Source organism: Petaurus breviceps, unplaced genomic scaffold, assembly GCF_028583685.1.
Source record: "Petaurus breviceps papuanus isolate PSGF00001 unplaced genomic scaffold, PetGlider_PUasm1.0 689, whole genome shotgun sequence".
Lineage (NCBI taxonomy): Eukaryota > Metazoa > Chordata > Mammalia > Diprotodontia > Petauridae > Petaurus > Petaurus breviceps.
In genome coordinates, this window is record NW_027186458.1 from 8319120 (window position 1) to 8328012 (window position 8893).

Here is an 8893-nt window from a genome sequence, read left to right on the forward strand (position 1 = left end):
ACAAAAAGAAAAATAAAGAGGAAAGAAGAGAAGCAGGAAGGAGAGTGAGAGAAAAGGGGAGAGGATGGAAGGAAATAGAGGGGGGAACGAAGGAAGGGAAGAAGACTGAGACAGACAGAGACAAAGTCAGAGACAGAAAGAGATGAGACAAGATGAGAAATGAAAAGGAGAGAAGAAAGGGAAGGTGAGGGGAGAAAAGAATAGACAGAGACAGAGGGAGAGAGATCGAACTCTAACAGATGTCTAGATACCTGGGGTCCCCAGTCACTAACAGATTATGCCTCTATGCCAAGCTTCTGATCTGTAGGACAAATACTCCATCCATTTCCTCCTTCCACCCAGGAGGTCTAGGCACCACAAAGGACATTGACAACCTGAAATTCTAAGGTTAAGGTAGGGGACAAATCAAGTATAGAGAGAAGTTCTGGAATATCTATGAGGATTAAAATATTTCCAACCCCAAAAAGACTTAATAAGGAAACAAACCCATCCCAGTGAGAGGTAGAGATTGGGATCTGACTTTGGGCAAATCACCCTGCACACAGGACACAGCTGATGCCTCAACTGGCTGCAGATATTTTTTTTGCCTTTACATAATCGAAACAGGCTGAGCCCTGCACTAGTATCTACGTGGGGTTTTTTTTTGCATTTTGGAGGGGGAAAGGTAGGGCAACTGGGGTTAAGTGACTTGCTCAAGGTCACATGGCTAGTTTTTGTGTTAAGTGTCTGAGGTCGTATTTGAGCTCAGGTCCTCCTGACTCCAGGGCCAGTGCTCTATTCACTGCTCCACCTAGCTGCCCCCAGAAAATGTTAAATAACTAAAAACACAAGACTTCTAAAACTCTGGGTGGATTCTCTTTAAACAGTGATCAAAGACACAAATGAAAATGGGTGTGATTTTCTTCTACTTGTCTGAGGGGGTTGAGTTGGAAACAGATGCAGCATTGGAAAGGATTTTGGAGGGCTTTGAAGCCAATCACTAATCATCACTATAATATTGCCATAGCTGATCATCTGCCCTGAGCTGTGAGTTACAGAATACTACAGTGTCCCAAGATTTAAATTACAGGCTTATCAATGGGCAAGAGAGGGAAGCATGTTGAGTATGAACAGGCTATGGTTTATTACTAAATCTTTTCAGGAGAAGAAATAAAACATGTTATTAGAGGGATATACAATGAAAAAAGATGAGTTGGTCCTATGCCAAGAAAGATGCACAATGGACAGCCAATAAGCCCTAAAGGTATCTATGCAATCACTTGAGGTCTAGAAAATAGCTTCTAGCACAGGATTTGTGGGATGGTATGGACAAGAACATTTGGATGTATTCAGATCTGCCTCATTGGAGGAAATAGTTGAATCAATGAGATTGAAAATCCATCAACATACCTATTTTCCTACCTACCCTTCTCTTTAATCTGTTGAAATCTATTCCCCCAAAGTCTAGGGGTGCAACTGAGACTATGATCAGTTGAGTTGATACCTTCAGAATGCAGTTGGCCCTCTTTAATAAGCACCATTACAGGGATACCTTGATTTTGAAATGTGAAGATTAAAGCCAGCTCTCATCTCCCCAGGAGAAGGTGTTTATTTTGCTAATAAAGAAAAGTCCTTCTATGGTATCATTTTTGCTAAGTTGCTTGAGCTAACATTGTCCTCAACATATGGTTTCCATTTTTAAGGGGACAATCATTTCTCTTGTTCCTATCAATTTTAAATGGCTATTTATAAAGATGATTTATCAGGTAATTTGGACAAGAGCTAAAAACAATAGCAAGAAATGGCAGGAAAGGGTGGGTGTTTACAGGTTTGGAGGAATCTGGCTTTCCTATAAGTTTACATTTAATTTGTTTAAAGGTACCTAAGTATAGCTAGTATGGAGACTATTTGTCCTTCCTCCTCTCCCAAGGAGTGATGTCCTTGAGCAAATGTAAAGTGAAGGATCAAGACAGTTGTCTCTGTCTTGGTCCCACTACCAGCACCACAATCTAGGGCTAGGAAAAGCCAAGGATGATTTGAATAGCCCACCCTCTTACCTCACAGAGCATCTTCAATATTGGAAAGAGGATAATTCAGGAAAACTTAGAGTACTTATCTCTACCTCATAAATATGCGGGAGGTGCTCCTTTGGGTGGGGACCCCCAGACTCCTATGAAGGTGAAAGGATATCAAGACATCCTAATTAGGAATTGGTAGCAAGTGTTCTTCTAAGGAAGGGGAGTGACAGAGTCCCACTCCCTGGATCAACTTCTGGGAGGTCAAAGAACAACAGAGGGTCTAGCCAAAGGGAAAAAGCTCAGCTAGAGAGGGTTTCTGGTCTGGCATTGTATCAAGGAAGCTGGAAAATAGCAGGTAACCTCTGAAAACGTCCCCCTGCATTTTTTGGAGAATGCAAATGATTGAGAATAATTGAGCCCAGTCAACCTGGGACCCCTGGGTTAAGGGGCACCAAAGTCCAAAAGGAACAACAATGGCTCCCATGAACACAGCAGCTGGCACTTCCTGAGACAGAGGAATTTCAAGACAACATGCAGGCTTAGAATAATGGAGAAGGCTCTCAGCAGGCTAGGAGCAGAAGTGATGGGCACTCCACCCACATCTTCGCAAAATAGATGATCACTAGAGGAACCTGGCAGTCCTCATGATCTGCAGTGAGGGCTAGCTTGTTTTCATTGATGTCCCAATGTTAGAAAAAATACTGTTATATTTTAATTACTTTGTAATATTGTGAGCTGTGTTCTCCAAAAGGTAAGCAGATGCCAAAGTTAGAGCTCCAAGTTAGAAAGGTGATGCATTGTCCCAAGTGAGGCTGGACACTTTGTGCTAAACCCTCTGACACAAGGATTACAAAAGCAATAACATTGGGACAGGAAAATACCAAGAGGCAACTGTCCAGAAAGGAAGGTGGACAGCCTTCGTCTGGCTCTAGGCTGCCTTTCCCCATTCATTTCACATCAATCCCATTCACATGCTCCACATCCCAGACAAACTGTCCCACCTACTACTCCCCAAACTCAACATGACATCTCCCTCCATGCCTTTGCATGGGCTGCTTCTGGTGGCAAAGGTGCCTCCCTCCACCTTCTCAATCTGCCTCATGATCCTTAGCTTCCTCCAAGACTTTAGTCAGGTATCTCTTCCTATGGAAAGCCAATCCCCTAATTGTTCATGTTCTGTCTTCCATCAAATATATTTATTTGGTAAAAGATGTCTTCCCTCTCCCCCCACTGATAGAACATAAATACCTTGAGGACTGGATCCATTTGTTGGAGACACAAGAAAAATTGAGGGTTGGATGAAAATTAACCCAGATCATGATTGCTATCATGACTTATATGAAGTATCTTCAATTCAGTCATAGGTTTCTATCTCATTTGCTAGAAACACATACAGATTAGTGGGATTATTGTGACAATGACTAAGGCTTCTTCCTAATACCTAAGAACATATACCAAAGACTTTCCTTTGAGTTACAAGTGTATAGCACTATGGAAAATGTCTCTTCCCATCCAGGATAAATGTTCTAGATATTTTTCACATTTTACTTTCAATAAACTTCCCTCCCTCTCTGACACCTGTGATTTTCATTGGTATAGAGAACTCACAGTGTGGAAATTCCCTTCACCAACACCTATGGGCAACTCATCTGTAACTTAGTCTTAGAATAGTATCTGTTGGGGCGGCCAGGTAGCACAGCGAGTAAGAGCACCGGCCCCACTGTCGGGATGACTTGTGGATCGAATCCGGGCTCAGACACTTACCCACCCAGAAACACCTGGCCATGTAACCTTGAGCAAGTTACTTGCTTAGGATCGGTCAGGTGGCTCAGCAAGTAAGAACATCGGCTCCAGTGTCGAGATGACCTGGGTTCAAATCCGGGCTCGGATACTTAGCACCACACCCAGAAATAACTGGCGGTGTAACCTTGAGCAAGTTACTTAACCCCGATTGCTTTAAAAAAAAAATAGAATAGTATCTAGCACTAAAAGGTTAAGTGACTTGTCCAGGGTCACATCCCCAATACATGTCTGAGATTGAATTTGAGTCTGTGTTTGCCTGACTCTGTTGATTGTCTTGTATCCACTACATTAAATCATTTCTCATCTAGATTTTTCCCAAATCATTTGGTTTGATGTAATCAACATAAAGGTGAAATTTTATATATGTATAATTGAAAATCAGCAAACATCAAACCACTGTGCCCTACAACAGTAGAAAAAAAAAACAACAGCAGAAAACATCAGCAGGCTGATTATTTTTTAAAGATAAACATCACAAAGATTTTGTCTCAGGAAATGACCATGCATTTCTCCATGTGTTTACAAAATGCAGACAATCAAAAGCTGTTTCTGTCCACACTGCTGCTCCTGTAATGTCCCTTTTATTAAGAATAATGTTCTTGGACACATACTGGAAAATTCCTGCAGCATTTCTCCTGTTTTCTTAATATCACAAGGTCAACCCCTGGGATTAAGAAGATGTTAAGGGGACAATAAGACCCTGAGTGAAGAGATTCTGCATACATGCATACATACCTGTCAACATTATGGAAATAAGTCTACACTTGTCCCTTTCCCCACCCTTTTCATGTAGCCTGAAACAGCAGGATCCATCTGTGTGGATGCCACTGACCACTCTGTCTCCCACAAAATCATGAGTGATGGGTCTGCATGGAGTTTTCACTTCCTCATTGGAAACTGCCTTTTGTGGAGTCTCTACTGCAATGTACAGCAGGTGGGGATTCATTGCAAGCAAATCAAAAACATCTGATGAAGCAGCAATAAGGTAGAGAAATCTGACTTAGTTGCTTCAGTATAGAAGGGGTGGAAGAGATTGAAAACCCTCATTTTCACCACACACATGCATGAAGAGTCGCTTGCACAAAGTACGAAGGAGACGCCAACAGGAAGCTCCCCGTCTTTTTTTCTTAAACCCATTAAATTGTTTCGGATCGAAAAGAACAAGGAACTCTTACTGTGCAGGTCATAGGTGTGGCAGCAACAGAAATCACCTGACCTCCCCTCTGGCACACCTACCTCTTCTTCATCATTCCCAATAAACTATACCCTGGCCATAAACCTGCAGCAAAAAGCAACCCCTAGCAAACTCGTCCTCCCTCTTCCCTGGATGTCGGTATCGTTTGGTCTGGTTTTCCCATCAGTCCAAGAGAGCTCCTGGTAATGGCTAACTGTGTCTAACTGAGACCACCATTTGGAAACTGTTGCCAGATTTCCTCCCCTCTGTTCTTGTCACCATGAAATCCACCTTCTCCTCAGTTCCCATAACTGCAATTCAACTGCCTTACTCTTTCCTACGTTCAATTGATCAAACTTATAAAAATTCATCCACATTTCTCTGGGCTCACCAAAGCAGAAATTTTCCATTAAAATGCAATAAAAACTTTTCTTAATTGATTCCCCTTTGCCAGAAGCAATAGCTAGAGAAGGATATGACATCACAGGGCTTGAAAGCCCAGCTTGCCCACCCACCCAGTGCATCACCAGTGTTAACCGAGACACTGGGCAACAGCAGTGCCAAGCTTATTTGTCTCCAAGTGTTGTCTATGTTGCATATCGTGGGGAGGGAGAGGAAAAGAGATCGCCAGGTCATTTTCAACAGCATTTTGCAGGATGCTGTAACTGTACATTCACTTTGGCCAACAAAAGCAGAGACCAGTTGCTCTAAGAAACCACAATTTCATCTCAGAAGAACAAAAGTAAAGCAGTATTTAAGCAGATCTTATATATTTTCTGTGTCCAGGAATAACAAGAGAAATTTACCTTAAAACATCCAGCTATTCCTAGCAATCCGAAGTGATGCCACTTTGAATCTTACCAAGCAGGGGCCACTGACGTCACTGCCAGCAATGGCTGCCCTCCTATCCCCTCCCCACCATTCGTGGTAAATGATTCATAACTCGGTCTTCTTTGGGAATAAGAGAAAAGGTCTTTCCATGAACTAGGTGACAAGTCCCCTCTTTTCAGAGATGTCAGGGGTATTAAGCAGTCACGTTTCCCATTCTAAAATCGGCCGGCCAAGGCGCTGGGCTCGGCGAGAAGGCAAATCCCAGCAGGGGATTTTCCACGCTTCACATCTATCAGCCCTATTGGGGAATCCCAGCGTCATTCACATTTCTTCAGCACTCCCCTCTGTAAACAGCTCCTGCCTACATGTTGGTGCAGTCCTTACATGTCTCGCTGAAACAACTACAGCTTTCAGGTGAAGACCTGAACACTGGGGGATTTCCCTCCCGGGCCCTAAAAGGAAACACGGGGACACTGACTAGCTACAAGGGACAGGCACCTCTTCACAACTGCCTGGAGCCGCATGCCAAGGAAAACAGGGCTCGGTGCGATTGTTTTAAATCAATGAACTCGATTCTATCAGCAAGATTTGTAAAAGATCTGTGAGGAAAAAAAAAAATATTTCTGAAAGTTGAAATGTCTGACAGCATCTTTTCTTGCTAACTGAGAAGAAACAATTCGGTGATTTATGGCTAATCCGCACCACCACCACCCCCCCCAAAAAAAAAGAAAGACAATTGCATGAACCGCAGCAAACAATCTGATGAAGGCACCAAAGCTGCCGATTGTAAAGAAACCATCACGAGTCAATCTCTCCAGCCTGCGAAGGGCTACACTTCCCCAGGCAGAGCACTTTGCAAGGTAACATCAGCTTTGTGTCTGAAACTCTATTACAGCCCAAAGACTCCCAAGCTGAATTCAGATCATCGTACTGGGCAAAGATCCTCGCTGGAGAGTTTAATAAAAATCCTCAGACCTCTGGGGGTGGTAGATCACAGAAGGAAATACACACACATTCATTCTGGGGACACATCCCCGTACTTGGGGACACAAACTACAGCAGGAAGAAGCTGGGCCCTTCCTATCTTGGTTCCAATTCAGGGACACCCAGGACGTGCCAGGATGCCAACAGCCCCTATCCATGTCTCACATAGACCAGTTCCCAGTCAGCCATCCTGACACCTGTGGCTCTCATTGTAAGAGTACAAGGAAAGGCAACCTTGGTACCCTCCCTTCGGAGAGAACACACACACGCGCGCGCACAAACGCACACACTCGGAGGCCGAGTCGCAGAGCCAGATCCTCCCCACCTAAGGAGCTCGCCCACCTTAGGCACTCCTGCTTTCCCTCCTCACCAGGTGTCCTCCATCAGAACACTAATCAAACCCCAAAGAAGCCAAGATCAGAGGCACCCTTCAGCTTCCTCTGCCCAGGGGCCACAAGCCTCCTGAAGTTGCCTGCCATCTGCTTCTAGAACCCGATCCGGGCCTGATCTGGAGTTCGTGAGAACGCATCTCCCTACTCTCCCCGCGCAGCCCCCCGCAACCCTCCCCTAAGGCGGCCTCCGGCACTTACCGCACCGCTCACACAGCAATCGACCAACTTCCTTCCGGACTTTCCTGCCTGCGGGCAGTGGGGGTGAAGAAGCCTTGAACGCCGCGGGAAGCCCGCTGCCGCTGCCATTGGTCTCTGGTTCCATGAAGAAGATGTAGGTGCGGTCCTCCCTCAACCGCCGCGGCGGAGACGGAGGCCGCGGGTCCCCACAGGGCGACGGGGAGGCCAAGCCCGGGGCCGGGCCCAGGCGCACGGTGACCAGCGCGTCACGGCTCAGCCCGCCAGTCTTCGCCGCCCACACGTGGCGCACTCTCACCAGGTAGGGCACTTCGGCGTCCACGCCGCTGCCGCCGCCGCCGCCGGGGCGGGGGCTGGGGCTGAGGATGGGGTTCGAGTGGGGCGTCGCGGGCGGCTCCTCCAGCCCTCTCGCAGCGGCTCGGGCCGCCTCGTTCAGCAGGGGCCCCTGGTCGGGTGGCCGCCGGCGGGGCACCTGGCCCTCGATCACAACAGCGGCGCGCTGAGTCCGCTCCCGCACCGAGCCAGCGCCCCGAGGCGCCCACCAGCAAACGGCACCCGGGGCCGCTGCCCCCGCCGCCAAGGCCGAGGTCCGCAGCAGCAGCAACGGCGGCAGCAGCAGCAGCAGCGGCAGCAGCGCCCGCGGCCCCCGACCCAGGGGCAAGGGGGGCGACGGCGGAGACGGAGGTGGGGACGGGACGCCGGGGCTCGGCCTCGCCCGGGCCCCGGACTCTGGCGCCGCCGCCCCGCAGCAGGCGAGCCGGGGCCCGCGCCAGCCCATGAGGAGGGCTGGCTGGCGAGGGGAGCGCTCCCTCCCGCCCCCTCGGTCCGGCAGGCGGGTCTGTGCTGCTCTCGCTCTAGGCGATGCCTCTGCCGCCGCCCCCGCTGCTGCTGCCCGCTCCCGGCCGCCGGCTGGTTTCGCTCGCCTCCTCCCGGTGCTGGCTGCCTCGCTCGCTTGTTCGCTTGCAAGCTCTCCCGCACTCCTGTATTCTTCCCGCTGCTGCTGCTGCTGCTGCTGCCGCCGCCGGAGCCGCCGCCGCTGCTGCTCTCTCTGACTCTCTGGCTCTCCTCCTCCTCCTCCTCCCCCTCCCACTTGCTCCTTTCTTTCCACTCCTCCTGCTCAGTACGGATTGGGGGCTGGGGGAGGAGGGGGGAGAGGGCGTGACTTGTTTGTGGAAGCCGAGGGAAGGGGCCGGCAGGAACGGGATCCCAAGTGCTGCTGCCCCAGAACTGGAATGGGGGGGGGGGGGGGGTGGTGAGCCGAGGGGCAGCTGCTGCCGCCGCCGCTACCACCAGAGCTGGAGGTGGAGCCGCTGGAAGCTCCGGCTGCTGGCAGTTCACAAGCCTTTGTGTGAAGGGATGCTGCAGCAGAGCCTGCTAAGCCTCTGTGAGTCGCGGTGGGAGAGAGAGAGAAACCAGGAGGCGGAGTCGTGAGCTGGGAAATCACTCGAAGGTGGTTGTGGTGGAGGTGGTGTGGTTAGTATTGGACGTGATGGTGGAGGTGGAGGTGGTGGGGGTGG

At 48.8% G+C, this 8893-nt stretch overlaps 1 long non-coding RNA gene across 1 annotated transcript in view; it reads left to right on the forward strand.

Annotated features, from left to right (window-relative positions):
- Positions 1-8667: 8667 nt before the first annotated feature.
- LOC138174516 (uncharacterized) overlaps positions 8668-8893 on the forward strand; it is a 48625-nt gene continuing 48399 nt past the window's right edge. The window contains exon 1 of the long non-coding RNA XR_011171762.1: positions 8668-8849. This is a non-coding gene — a long non-coding RNA (uncharacterized lncRNA). The remainder of the gene's footprint in view (positions 8850-8893) is intronic.